Source organism: Nelumbo nucifera, chromosome 2, assembly GCF_055504915.1.
Source record: "Nelumbo nucifera cultivar China Antique chromosome 2, China Antique-T2T, whole genome shotgun sequence".
In the NCBI taxonomy this organism is placed as follows: domain Eukaryota; kingdom Viridiplantae; phylum Streptophyta; class Magnoliopsida; order Proteales; family Nelumbonaceae; genus Nelumbo; species Nelumbo nucifera.
In genome coordinates this window covers 65,525,312-65,540,664 of record NC_142650.1, presented here as the reverse complement: position 1 = coordinate 65,540,664, position 15,353 = coordinate 65,525,312, and the positions used below count along the sequence as shown (strand labels likewise).

Genomic DNA, 15,353 nt, shown 5'->3' with positions numbered 1-15,353 from the left:
AGAAAAGACCGCCACCTTTGGTAGCCGGTCTAGGGTGGTTCAAACTCTGTTAACGCGGTGGTCTGTCAGATCCGCCAGCTTAGCATTATTAAAGGTGGCGTTTCCAACTACCGCCTTAGATCTGTTCTAACTGCCGGCTTAGGTTTTGTTGAAATTGGTTTGCTTTTCCATGTGGCAGTCTAGACCGCCAGCTTAGACCCTACTTGACCACCGCCTTAGGTCTTGTTTATGACTATGCCGGCGGTTGGGTGACCACCGGCTTAGATCTTTCTCTTTATTTTTCTTTATTTTTATGCTAGGTTAATTTGAACTTCTTTGTACCTGCACTTTATTGATTCATCACTTTAACATCTACTTGATACAAATCTCATGACAATAGATATATGAAGACTTAAACAATTTAAACAAAAAAATATAATTTAAAATAAATTCTATTAATTTAAAGAATTACAATATCTAAAACGAATGGTTCAACTACAATATCCAATTGGCATAAAAAAGTACAAGGAAAAAAAAATTCAAATTATCAAATAATGTAGCACATCTTCCAATGTAAATCCACTTAGCATAATGGTTGAACCTGCAAATCATAACATATAAATTGTTAGGGAATGTAAAGTAAATGAGATATTGATAAAAAATCTTAAAATAAGACATTGAGAGAGGTGGTCAATTTAATTAATTAAATTAATTGGTACAAGGCATAAAAGCGGGTACTTAAATTTTCCATACAATTTAATTAATTAAATTACTATTTTTGTTGAAGAGGAGAAATCAATATTCAACAAATCTAGAAGGTTAAATGAATACTTTAAAGAGGTTTACATAAATCAATAAAAAGGGGGAAATACTTCTTTGAATTTATACCAATACTTTGGTGTGTAGTCTTTCCTTAGATTTTCAAACCCTTTGGAATTGGTTTTCATGCAGACATGAGAAAACATACTTCTGCAGCTATATAGAAGTATACAATTAAACTGAACAAATCATTTCTCAACTACTTGAGGTTAGGAACAGTATCGGGTCTCCTCCAACCTCTCCTCTAGAGTCTCAAGTTACATGGGGTCCTTTTACCGCTGTTTGTAGGTCTCCTGCCTCTTTAACCCTCAAGTTGTATCGGGTCTTCTTACTGCTGTCTGATATGAAGAAGGTTGCATAAAAATTTGAACATTTAATGGTGATGAATACATGCAGATAGTAGAATAATCAACACCAACGTCATGTTCTAACCAGACTGTCAGATGGTGGTACACACTTTATGGTGGCACTAGAATAATATCTGTATTTCCGTTTCTTTCTTATCAGTTGTTTTTTTTTTCTTTTCGATCAAAAATATTATTCTTTGTAAAAGCTAAAAATATAAAAAAAATTACAAAATATACCAACTAGTTGGAGTATCTAGATATGCCAAAGTATCAAGTTTACCAAAATATCTATCTCATGTTTTGTCCATGTTCAGTTCACAAGACATGTGAGTGTCCCAAATTAGCAAACCTCATCCCCTCTTCCAGAAGGGTTGATCAATCCCCTCTCCTTCAAGGACTCTAGTGAAACCTCATCCCCTTCTTGGAACCCAGCATCTGCTATATCTCTCAAGTTCACAGGGACATACTTTGGCAGCCCAACATGCATACCTTTTTCACAATTAGCAAACAAATCAGTGCATGGAATTCAAAAGAAAAGGAAATTTTTTTTTAAATAAACACTCCTAGAATCTTTGCCAAGAATATGCATATCAAACCACATCCAAGTTTGATTCAATTAATAAACACCTATACTAAAGTAGGGCCTAGTAGCCGTTGGAGCATATCTATCCAAGTCAGATTAACCATCTTTAAAAAATAGGGAAAATTGAAAAAAAAAGAAAAAACAAATAAATAAACTACATGACTCTTTGACTTGTGCACCTAAGATGTCTAATTCTTGCTCATATAAATACAGTTTGATATCCATTCTCAACATGAATTATGGCAACCTATATCAGTATTGAAACCTTCACTCTGAATTTTCTAGAGCATAAAACCTTGTCCAAAAACCTTTATCAATGATCTCAGGAATAGAAACATAGTTATTAAAAGTTATGCTCTCTCTTCCAAATCCCCCATAAATGCCTATAAGGAACATTTAACTACACCTGTTGCTAGAAGATCCAATTTCCATTTGGCTATTAAGTCAAGAATATCCTCTTGGGGTACCCAATACCAAACAACAATAAATAAACATATGATTGGCTGATCCATGATTCTGATTTAATATACAGATGGTATTTTTTTTCTCAATCAATAGCAATGTTGTTTCTCCTTTCCTTTTGTTTGTTAAAGTGATGTCCCTACCCATGAAGAGATGGCTTTGTGTGTGTGTGTGTGTGTGTGTTTTTAATAACAAAAGAAAAATCATTAAGAAAGAGAAAAAGGGAATATGGCTTTGTGGACTTAAAAACAAACTTACGGAAAATAAATGGTTGACCATGAATCATGAAATTAGAGTTTAGTGGGTGCCATGACAAGCCAACAATATGGCTGATACCTTGGATAAACAGCCTATCCTCAGGTTCTCTGTAAATTTGCTGTTTTTTTAATAAAGTTTCAGTTATCTATTAAAAAAAACATCAGCCGTACTTCTTTTTAAGTTCAGGTTAAAATTTGTAACATGTTTATCCATAGCATCGCTCATACCCTACAAAGCTTCTTGATAGAATCCAGCTAGCATCATTTGCAAATCAAGCACATGCCCATACTCCTCAAGCACCCGCTCAGCACATAACGCCCAACCCACAACTTTCAAAACTACCTAAAAAGGGAAAATCTATGTGGAGGTGTCTGAAAGCTGCAACAGTATGGACAGTTTGGGAAGAACAAAATTGTAGAGCTTTTCTAGAAAAAGAGAAGCTTTGAAGAGGTAAGGGACACAGTTTTGATTAGAGCAGTACACTGGATGAAGTCCAAAGATCCTTTTTCAAATTTATCAATGGACAATCTGCTCAGAAACCGGAAAGAAGTTGTTGAATCTTCATTACCTAAGGTTGTTTCTAATTACCAATGGTATCCACCAGAAAGAGGTTGTATTAAATTCAAATTTGATGGTAGTAGTTTGGGAAACCCAGGACCAGTGAGAAATTTTAGATATTTTCCCCTACAATTGAATGATTCAGTATTCTAATTTGAAATACTCTTTTTCACTATGTTTTGTCATTCACTGGTTATGAATGGTTATTGGTTGTTTTGGATGTGTAATTCTCCTTCTCATTCTTCTATTGTCTTTCACTTGGAAGTTTGAACCTTTTGAGTTCTTCCTTTTACATTATGATATTCCATAAAAAATTCAGATTCTTTAAGGAATAATGGATGCCTAAGTTAAATCCCTTTGTTTTATTGTTTTTTCTCTTTTCAGTGACTAATTGAATATGGAGCAGTTCCAGTTTTATGCAAATATTCTTTTCATTTTTTTAATGATTACTATCCTGTATTTTTCACTTTAGTTTTGTTGAGAAATTTCAGATGGGCTTCTTCTGTTTGTTGCAATAACTGGGTAGTTCTTCGAGTAATGCCACCCATTTTTCTAAACTTTAATTTGCTGCTCAATTGTTAGTTTGGGTTGAAGTTCTATCTCTTGGAGTACACAGGTGAATTTTCCAAATTTTCTAATGTCTCTAATTTCTGTTTCTTCACAAGGCAGCTTCACCATCCTGTAAATATTAGAAAAAGTTGGGAAAATCACATAGAGACATCTCACTTGGCGCATTAAAATGACAATATAACCTACTAAAAATCGAAATGACAGAACAGAATGTTGGTATATTAAATGTCTTTAAGGTCAGATACATCCTGAAGGCTTTAAAGTCCTTGGTCACCTGGGAATTAAAGAAGTTAAAGAACTGTCATCATCCTTCATCAACAACATTTTCAAGAGGACTCCAACATCAGCAAATTTTAATAGCCTAACCGATGCATTGGCAAGGGAAAGGATCACAAGACTAGAACTGGTTTTGGGGGCATCAGGTCAGGGGGCCAACACTTGAGATGTATTTGTAGTATTCTTATAGTTATGCCTTGTCAGCCATGTGTTTGTAATTGTCTCTATCAATGCTGGTCCTCTAGGGTCTTTTTCTATCTATAATCTCATTAGTAGAAGTTCTTTGATTGCTGTTTCTGATCAATGAAATTATAATTGCATAATCTCATTAATTTTATGAAATTATATGTTATGCAGTACCTATACTAAAAGATCTAACCATAATCTTTTAAATTTAGATATACAACACGAAACTAAATTGCTTATTTCCATGTAAAAAAAAAAACTAAAGAAAATTATATTTTAACATTTTGTCTTGAATCCTTTTCCCCATGCCTCCATTCATATTTTGAAACTTGTCCACAATATTTTTTGGGTTTCCAGGCACTTCTTTGATTTAAAAAAAAAAAGTCTTCTATTTATATGCACTAAAGCTTTACAGTTACCGATTAAAAAATTTGTTTACAATTTATCCACAAAAATCTTACAAACAGGAGATATATTTTAACCTGCAAGAGCTCTTCTGGAGGAAATCCCAGGGAATGAGATCAATAATCTATACAAGAATTGTATCATACCTGTCCATATCAGTCACAATGCTTGAATCCATAGAAGACACCAAAGAAGAATCCTTTACCTCACCACCTAGGGGGAAAACCATGAGTTACTCTCAATTGATAATTTGAGCATGATCCTGCAGGAAAAACAATTGGACTTTTAAGTAAAAATACCTTTGGTTCATCTGGTGCAAGCAAAGAAATTCTTATGAGCACAGATATCATTCCTAGTATAAACATTGTTGTCCTGATGGCATCAAAGACCTGTTTAATAATCAGTAATAAGCTTGTCATCCTGACTTAAGAGAACTCTACAAGGTAAAAGATTGATATGTGCCCCACGTTGACCTGATATTCTTGGAAGTAAACAAATCATGTAAAAATGGAGAAGGTCCAAGCAATCTGAAACACTGGGACAATAAGAATAGCATCGAATAGTATGGATCAAGTTAGTAGTTTGAAAAACTAGTAATTTCTAAGTAGGTTTTACAATGTAATACATATCTGAAACCTTCATATAAAATGAGTTGATTATAAAATCATTACCCAAAATCCAGCTGTACTAAGAAATAAAAGAAGCATGGAGTATGTGAACCAGCTATGCAACTGATAACCACCGGACATGGTTAATCTTAACAAATTGGACTTGGAAAACAAGATCAAATAAATAAAGTATGAATTTTAGATACAAATTCAACTCAACTTGGCCTTAATCCCAACTATTTGAGCTTGCAACACAAATCCTGCCCTGTCATTGTGCTCTATCAAGAGCCATATTACATGTGAAGCTTTATGAACTTTAGATACTGTTTTGAATGCTGCTACAGTAGTCCGAACCAGGAAGAGAAGGAAGGAGAAGAGGAAGAAGAAGAGAAGAAGAAAGAAAATAAGGGTCTGTCGAAATCTGTTGGATTATCCCTACAGTCGACCCCCTTAATCTTCATTAGATTCTAATGATCTTTACAAAGACAAAAATGCCCTTACTTAAGTGTGGGGCAGAGTGACTCTAATAACACTGCCACATAAACAAGCTACTTAACAAGCATAAGAAGACTAAACTACCCCTATTCGGCACACTTTAACACTCCCCCTCAAGTTGGAGAATATATGTCATATAATCCCAGCTTGTTACATAGATCACTTTCCCTGAGCTTAGAGCTTTTGTAAACAAATCTGCCCACTGGTCATTAGAGCCCACATGTTTTGTATTTATCTCTCCAGCAAGGACCTTCTCCCTCACAAAGTGGCAATCAACCTCTATGTGCTTTGTTCTCTCATGAAAGACAGGGTTGGATGAGATATGGAGTGCAGCTTGGTTGTCACAGTACAATCTCATAGGTTTATCCATGTGAAATCCAATTTCTTGTAGGAGATTCCTCAACCACACTAATTCACAGGTAGTGTGCGCCATGGCTCTATACTCGACTTCAGCACTGCTTCTGACCACAACCGCCTACTTTTTACTCTTCCATGTCACAAGATTTCCTCCAAGAAATGTGCAATAGCCTGTAGTAGATCTTCTGTCATTCACTGAGCCTACCCAGTCTGCATATATATACCCAACTACTTCAAGTTTTCCTTCTGATTTATACAATAGCCCACGGCCTGGAGCTCGTTTCAGATACCTCACAATTCTAAGGACTGCATCCCAGTGAGGTATACGAGGGTTCTGCATGAATTGGCTCACCACACTAACTGCAAAGGAGATGTCGGGTCTCGTGATAGTCAGATAGTTCAGCTTTCCCACTAGTCGTCTATACCTTCCAGGATCTTCAAATACTTCTCCTGTATCACTACTCAACTTAACATTTGGTTCCATAGAGGTCTCAGCCAGTTTTGCACCTAACAGTCCTGTTTCTTCCAATAGATCAAGAACATATTTCCTTTGGCACAGATTTACACCTTGTTTTGACCTGGCAACTTCTATTCCCAAGAAATACTTTAATGTTCCAAGGTCTTTTGTTTGAAAATGATTTTGTAGAAATACCTTTAGTTTGCCAATCCCCAATTTATCACTACCAGTAATGACAATATCATCCACATAGACCACTAATAAAATCTTCCCAGCTTCTGAGTCATAGCTGAACACCGAGTGATCAACCTGGCATTGCTTCATTCCAAAACTCTTCACCACTTCACTGAACTTCCCAAACCAAGCATGTGGAGATTGCTACAACCCATAAATTGCCTTCTTCAGTTTGCACACCTTACCATCCTCCCCCTGAACAACAAACCCAGGTGGTTGCTCCATATATACCTCCTCCACCAAATCACCATGGAGGAAGGCATTCTTTATGTCAAGCTGAAAGAGAGGCCAATCATACATAACTGCCAAGGAGATTAGTACACGAACAGAACCAATCTTAGCCACCGGAGAGAATGTCTCCATGTAGTCCACTCCATACAACTGTGAGTAACCTTTAGCAACAAGTCTGGCCTTCAGACGCTCCACACTACCATCTGACAAGTATTTCACAGTATACACCCATTTACAGCCCACAACATGCTTACCAGGTGGGAGAGTAGTAAGTTCCCACGTTTGAGTATGTTGAAGAGCAGAGAATTCCTCCTCCATTGCCCACCGCCATCTAGGTGAACTAAGAGCTTCTTGAACATTGTTAGGTATGGAAATAGAGGACAAAAATGAAACAAACTGGCGATGTGAGGTAGAAAGACGAGATAATGAAACAAAATTGGAAATGGAATAGAGGGTAGAACTGCGTTTACCTTTCCGTAAGGCAACGGGTAGGTCAAGGTCTAAAGGTTCAGCAATAGGAGCCAATGAGAGGATCCGCAGATGAGGTAGAAGCTGGAGGAGGGGCCGGTGTCATTCGACGTGTATACACTTGTCGGATCGGTGGTCGTTCGGTGGTGACCTGCACTGGATGAGGTGATGAGTCTACTCCCACAATAGCATCTGGAAATGGATCATTGACAGGAAGAGAAAGAGGAAGTGAGGGTGAAGACAATGATGCATCAGGATTTGAGAAGAAGGATACAGACTCAAAAAAGGTGACATCAGGGCAGACATAGCACTTTCGGGTAATGGGATTATAACACTTGTACCCTTTTTGAGTCCGAGAGTAACCAAGGAAGACACATTTAATTGAGCGTGCATCTAGCTTGTCTATTCCAGGACTCAGATTGTGGACAAAGCACACACAGCCAAAGACACGAGGAGTTAATAGAAATGGAGATAAAGTGGGAAACAAGATAGAGAAGGGGGACCGACCATGAAGAATAAAAGAGGGCACCTGATTAATGAGAAAACATGCAGTGAGTACAGCATCACTCCAAAACCGTTTAGGAACATTCATGTGGTGAAGCATAGACCGAGCAGTTTCAAGAAGCTGACGATTCTTCCGTTCAACTACCCCATTTTGTTGAGGGGTGAATGCACATGAGGTCTAATGAATAATGCCATACTATTCTAAATACTGTTGAAATGAAGTAAGAAAGTATTCATGACCATTATCTGAATGGAGAACTTTGATTGGAACACCGAATTGTGTGTATTTCAGCATGGAATTTTTGAAAAATGGAAAATAATTCACTTATTTTTTTCATTAAATAAATCCATGTCATTCTTGAACAATCATCAATAAAGGAGACAAAATACTTGTACCCATTATAAGACTCTATTTTGATTGGACCCCAAACATCTGAATGAATCAAAAAAAAAGGACTCAACATACGACTCTCAACTCTTGGACTGAAGGACACACGATGATGTTTACCAAACTGACATGACTCACATTGCAAAACTGACAACTGACTCAATGACGGAACCAACATCTTGAGAGCCTTGAGAGATGGATGCCCCAGTCGGCAATGCCATTGTAGAGGAGTAAGTGAAGTCTGAAGAGCAATTGAAGATCCACCATCGTCAAGGTAATACAATCCACCAGCTTCATGCCCCCCACCAATCTTCTTCCCCGTCTTGAGATCCTGGAAAACACAAGTGAAAAGAAAAAAGGTAACAGAACAATTAAGAGCTTTGGTTATTTTATTAACAGACATAAGATTGAATGGAAACTTAGGTACATATAAAATAGATGATAAGGGCACAGAAGCCATGTCAACATTACCAACACTATAGATGGGAGATGAGGACCCATTGGCAAGTGTAATAATTTGTGATGTGGAGGTTTCAGAAAGAGAAGAGAACACACCTGGAGTCCCGGTCATATGATCTGAGGCTCTAGAGTCAATAATCCAAGGAGAGGTTTTAGATGGCATGCAAGCAATACTTGAATGAGCAAGTGTGGCAATGGTATGCTGTGAAGTAGTTTGAAAGAACCGTTCATACTCATCACGCGGTACACTCACCATCTCCCTCCCAAAAGTAGATGCAGATGTGGGAGGAGTTCGGTTTGCTTGTTTACAGTCACTGATGTCAACCTCACCTGCTACAGCATGATTAGCCCATTTAGAGGGAGGGCCATGTAGGTCATAACAGAAATTCACTGTGTGTCCTTCCCTACCACAACGAGTACACTTCCTTGCAAAGTTATTCTTCCCTCTACCATGGCCTCCCCCTGAGTTACGACCACCCCGACTAATCATGGAACTGCCACGGCCTCCTCGGGAGGCATGTCCTCCCCCCTTTGTACTGTGACCACCTCCTTTAGCAATCACAAGTGCTGATCTATCAAACTGCGTGGGATTCTCTGTCTATCCCAAAGAAATTCTACGAAGCCGTGAGAATACTTCCTCAAGTGTAAAAAGGGTGGAGCTCCCTAATATTTGGGCTCTAACTGGTTCATACTCTGATTTCAGCCCCACCAAGAATCTTGTAACATCTAGTTGTTCCCTTTGCTGTTGCTGAACTTTAATATCTAGAGTGAGGGGATGATAGACATTGAGTTCATTCCTTATATTCTTCATGCAGGCATGGTACTCTTCTAGCGTTTTGTTTCCTTGTTGCAAATCAAAGTACTTCTGATAAAGTTAATATACTCTTGTTGTATTATCTTGTCCAGAATACAACTTCTTAGCATGTTCCCATATATCCTTAGCTGTATCAAGAAACATGAAGTTGGCACTGATTTTGGGTTCCATACTGTTTCATAGCCAAGTCATGATTTGAGCATCTTCTTGTTCCCAATCATCAAACCCTGGGGAGTTAGCTGATGGTATCTCATCGTTTATGTGCTTCACTTTCCTCTTTGCCTTGAGAAAAACTTCCGTAGATTTAGCCTATGGAACATAGTTCTCCCCATTCAGTTTAATTGAGGTCATCTGTACACCTAGGTAGTCAGAGGAAACCACCACACTAGGTTTCTGATCATTATACTCATCTCCTATTGCTGCCATTGTACTCTTTCACAGTTGCCTCTAACCTGAATTCTCAGCAACAAGTTGACTGTTGTTATTCAAAAAATTAATGTTCCAACACTTATAGCAACTCCTAAACACAACAGTGGGTACACACGCCTTGTTCTTATTCACAGTACTGCTGATTTCACAACACCACTGACCACATAAGCATCAATTAAACACTCACTAATCACATGTAAGCCCTCTTACATCCACTCAATAGGGATTGTGCAACATAAGCACCACAACATAGTTAAACCTGTTACACCCAGTTCAGACTAGTTTAACAGTTTTAAGAGGGCACTACACACCCACAAAAAAACTCAGCTAGGTCACAACATTACACCTTACACCACTCGGCCACTCACAGCAGCCCTAACACCACTCAACAACTTATAGCAGCCCCTACACCATTCGGCTACTGCACACATAGCCCTTTCTAGGGCAACAATGAACCTAGTTCTCTAGGTTATGATCGATACTAGCAGCTTCTTGTAGGGTTTCTACCTAGAAATATCAGTAACACAAGAAGAAGAGATAACCGACCTTCCTTTGAGAATATCAACCAACCATTCACTGCTGAAGTCACTTTTCTTGATGAAGAAGGTTATGCGCAGCAGAGAGAGACCTGTGATGTTTTAGACCTAGGGCGAACTAGTTCTCTCCATAGACTGACTAGAAATGAAGGAGGAGAGTCATGAACACTGCTGAGGTGCTTTACCAACTGAAGTAGGTCAAGAGCATGGCTCTGATACCATGTTTCGAATGTTGCTACAGTAGTCCGAACCAGGAAGAGAAGGAAGGAGAAGAGGAAGAAGAAGAGAAGAAGAAGAAAGAAAATAAGGGTCTGTCAAAATCTGTTGGATTACCCCTACAGTCAACCCTCTTAATCTTCATTAGATTCTAATGATCTTTACAAAGACAAAAATGCCCTTAATTAAGTGTGAGGCAAAGTGACTCTAATAACACTGCCACAAAAGCAAGCTACTTAACAAGCATAAGAAGACTAAACTACCCCTATTCGGCACACTTTAACAGATACAAAAATAAGGAAAATTTACGGGTGTTGTTTCATCATTATGTGAAAAAGGCAACTTACAAGGATTTTGCAAACAACACCGAGCATGATCCCACAGCACCAGAGACAACAGCATAGGAAAAAGGCAGCAACATGTTACTGTACTTCTCTACCAATTGCTCTGGTGTATAAACTGCAAAAGAGAGAGAATAAACGGATTTTTCATCAACTGAGGAATCCAACATTAGCCCATAATCCACATGAATATGGAAACTTGTTACATAAATGAATTTCCTACTAGGAGACTAACTACACTAAACATTTACCTTATTAGATGATAGTGACCATAACCTCTATCATTTTCTTGCTGATCAAAAAAGGAAAGAAAAGAAAAAAACTATCATATTCTTCAGACAGCAACCTTAATGGGGGAACATTGCAAAATCAGAAAAGTATAAGGATTGATGAACAAACGACACATGGGTCATATCCTTCAGCAGCTACTGTGCATTTCCTCTCCAAACAAATGACACATGGGTCATGGCATGTGGGTTGTGAATCACTGCTCCTCCATCCACATTCCCTGAAACAAGAGAGAATTTTAATGTGATGCAGAATAAGTTCCAGCTGTAATTTTGTGGCCTGACTCCTTTCACAGCTAAGTTAAGATGGTTGAAGAAATTTTCCTACAAAAGGTGTTTCTTGAAACACCATAAATTCTAACAAAAGTCATTAAAAAAAAAAGACCTAGGTCTCCATGATTGCAAAGGTGAAAAGACATCTTCTGTAAGCAGGTCCTATCAATCATAAATTCCCACAGTTTTTGTGCTAATGTCTTAATTAATAACTCGTTTCAGTTGACATATGGAAACAAGATTTTTGTGGCTAAACAAGGCTATATATAATACCGAGAGAAGGAAGACAAAAATTAGAAACAATAAGCAAAAATTTTAATGCAAAATAATGGCCTTAAAACCCATGATATTGAATATATAATACCGAGAGAAGGGAGAGAGAGAGAGAGAGAGAGAGAGAGAGCAACTGCAACTCTTAACTACATCATCCTGTACTAGAAGTAGCGCTGGATTTGAACACAATTGTTTATCCAAAACCTAGGAAAAGGAGAACACTACGTCTAACAAAATTCCCGTTGAACCAAATGTAGGTCAATCATGAGTACAATATTAAAGATTCTGAGTCAAATCCATACCCAAAAGATGATAAACCAAACGTAATCCACAGGAAGAGGAAACGAACAATACTAGATCCGATTGTTTAAAATAAATTCAAAGCTAAAAGTGATGGAAACATGCAAATTTATTTATAAAAGAGCATAGCCAATATATTTTGATCAGGGAATTAAAGGAACAACGATTACAAATAAAATAAAGAAGAAATCCGAACAACTTCGAATAGAGGAGTTGAAAGGGCCTACAGAGAGGACGAAGGGAGATGGCACCAATCGTCTATGCTCTGCTTCGAACGTCAGGCCTCTATTAAAATTTAATTTTCATTCCTCAATCCTTCTAGGGCTTCTCTATATCTCCTTGTTTTGAGTTCATCTTGTTCTCCATCTACTAGGCTTCTAGGTCAAACAAAACGCAAGGATCGATGCTGGAGCTTTATCCATTGGTTGATTCACGAAAATAGTGGAGCCTTCTCAAGCTTGCAATGCCGATTTTTCACTAGTTCTTAGGCATTTCCTCGGTCAATCGTTCTCAGCAGAAAGATGATTGTCTGAAGCCTTCATGAATATGGAAAGTAGCAGAGGTATTCTTCCTCCTTGATCGATCTCTTGGATTCCCTTTGGATTAAAAGTTAGATCCCCTCTCTTTGAACTTGAATGCAAGGCGCGAAGGAGCGGTTCAAATTTGGTTCAAACTTATACACGACGGAAAGACCGCTATCCAATACCTTTTGTTCTTTATGGCGGCGGCCGGCTCTAAACCGCTGCCTTAGGACGTTTATGTTGTAGTGTAAGTGGAGTCTGGATTGACTCCCCATCGCACGTTGCAACTGTACATTGGGAACATCTCCCGTAAATGGCAACATATATGTACGAGAGATGTTTCCGCAATGTCTTTTAGCCTGAGGGGAGCCAATCCAAAAGGCCCTTGTCACATATTGCTGTTTACCTGTTTATTTTTTGGGAAGTTATTTACTTGGGTAAATAAATTTATCTGAGAAACATAAAAAATGCATCTATTCATATTCTTTTATTTTCTAGGTAAATAAGACAATGATTGTTTAATTTTTAATTATAAAAAACTATTATCAATTTTGTCATATTCAAGTTTTGACAATGTAAAAAAGTTATTTATTCACGAAATGAGTATTAGTTATAAGGGCAAATGATACCTAGGAAAAATGAACATGCACTCTCGAAATCTACAAACCCCAAAATTTCCCCTCTCAAAATCCTAAAAAGGAGCACACTCTTAGAAGACAGTGGAATTTGTAAGATTCAATAATCCTTCATTAGATTCTTTTAAGATCTCAAATAAAGATAAAGGCTCAGTTTGAAAGAAGTACAAATGCAAATATGTAAAATGCAAAACCTTTTATTTTATATTATTTTTATATATATTTGCATTTGCACTCATTCTAAACTGAGCCGAAGAGATGATAACCCCAAACCAGTCCAAGGTATACTTCCTAAATAGTTGGCCCATGAAACTAATTAGGTTCAGGGTCTGATATTAATACTACACTTAAATCGCGTCAATACATTATAAACCGAGCCTACCTTCCAGTTGGATTTCAGATCTTCAAACAGCACATTTAATGCCTTTTAATAAAGAGAATGTGAACCAAACGACAGCCAAAACTATCACATACAGGACATCAACCTAGCAACGCTGTCAGCTCAAGCCACGTAACCACGTTAGTAGGAAATCACTTAATCCCAGATTTATTAACCTTTCACCAAGAGTGGACAATTCACACCCTAACTTGCCAAAAATATACAGTATCAAGTGTAATGTTTGCTCTTTTACATTTATATCTGATATCATATTATTACACTTACACATGGTAGATATAAAATAAATAAACCCTGATATAACTAAAGATCAGGGTTCGTTCAATTCAATGATAAAAAGTTGAAGTTGAAACTTACAAAGAAAAATGCAGATATATACTAGCCATTAGCTCTGCACTTCATCTTTTTAATCTCTCAAAGCAAATAGCTTCATTTGATACATCTCGACCTGTTTTGTCTCAAACAACAAATTTCGATAAATGATACAGAAAAATGCAAATGCAGTAACAAATTGCATGACGGATGGTTTCAAACTGAGAGGACAAACCAAACAAGCTTTTCATCAACGGTTGATGGATATGAAAGTACAGAAAAGTAACTCTAACAAGAAATATGGCAACAGAACCGGAAAAATCAGGCAAGAGGGGAGAGAAATATGCCGGAGAATTTTCAGTGGAAGAGTATGGGTTATTAAAGAAATTGTTGGGAGAGAGGGGATGCAAGTAATAAAAAACTATTTTGGTTGAATATTCCTTTGACATGGTATATTTATTAATATTAGAGTCTGTTTGATTAAGTGACTCGCATTATAATTAATTAATTAAAATTTTAGCATAAGACATGGATGGGCCCATGTTTATCCATGCTTCAAGCCCAATAAGCTTCCACATGAGGCCTGTTAGAGAATAGAAAAAGAGAAAGACATTGTGTTCAATTGAATTGAACAGTTGAAAGAGATTGCTACTATAGTTGCTACAACTTGACCTAGCTTTCTTCTCATGGCTTATCATATGGATATGGGGTAAGAATTCAAACGAAAATAATCTTGTAAAACTATGATTATAGGTTAAAACATTTTTTAGCTCAACCAAAATGATGGTGGCTCAGTTGATAAGTTCTCTTGCTGGTTGTAGCATAGACTTGGGATCAAGTCCCGTTTTCACTAGGGATGAGGTAACCCCAACCGGAAATTTTTGTCAGGTGCTACCATCATTAAAGTAAGAAAACTCAGAAAAAAAAAAACAGAAAAACATTAATATAAATATTCATTATTAACCATTTCCTTTTCCCACTTTAAGTTCTTTTTTCGAGATGGGATTCCGAATATGGTGCTCACACCCTATTCACAGCCACTTGCAGTTGTACATTGAGAATATTTTCCCATAAATAAAAACATACATCTAGGGAGATATTCACAATATATGATTGCAAGTGGCTGTCAAGATGGCGTGAGCACCATTTTGAGAGGACTGAATCCGATTTCTTTTTTTTCTTTGTCCTCTCTCTCTCTATCTATCTTTTGTGTTGTATTCTTTACTTTAGACTGCTTTTACGCCAAATCCAACTTTTGTTTCAACCTTTTAATTAAATTAATTTTTAAGATTATAAGAGAGAATTGGAATCACCTACCAACAAAATATGTTCCAATACCCTCCATACATGATCCGGAATTGCACATCTCACCATG

General features: G+C 37.3%; 1 long non-coding RNA gene across 6 annotated transcripts; it reads right to left on the bottom strand.

Annotated features, from left to right (window-relative positions):
* Positions 1 to 415: 415 nt before the first annotated feature.
* Positions 416 to 12,948, bottom strand: LOC148802289 (uncharacterized). 6 transcript variants are annotated; one of them, XR_016081979.1, is made up of 8 exons: positions 12,341 to 12,948; positions 11,232 to 11,488; positions 10,987 to 11,098; positions 4,917 to 4,978; positions 4,743 to 4,832; positions 4,590 to 4,656; positions 1,426 to 1,634; positions 416 to 580 (listed from the first exon to the last, which is right to left on the bottom strand). It is a non-coding gene; the product is annotated as an uncharacterized LOC148802289 (long non-coding RNA). The 6 variants fall into 6 exon arrangements; XR_016081982.1 differs by having other exon boundaries at positions 4,743 to 4,815; XR_016081981.1 differs by lacking the exon at positions 4,743 to 4,832 and having other exon boundaries at positions 4,590 to 4,705; positions 4,884 to 4,978.
* Positions 12,949 to 15,353: the final 2,405 nt, after the last annotated feature.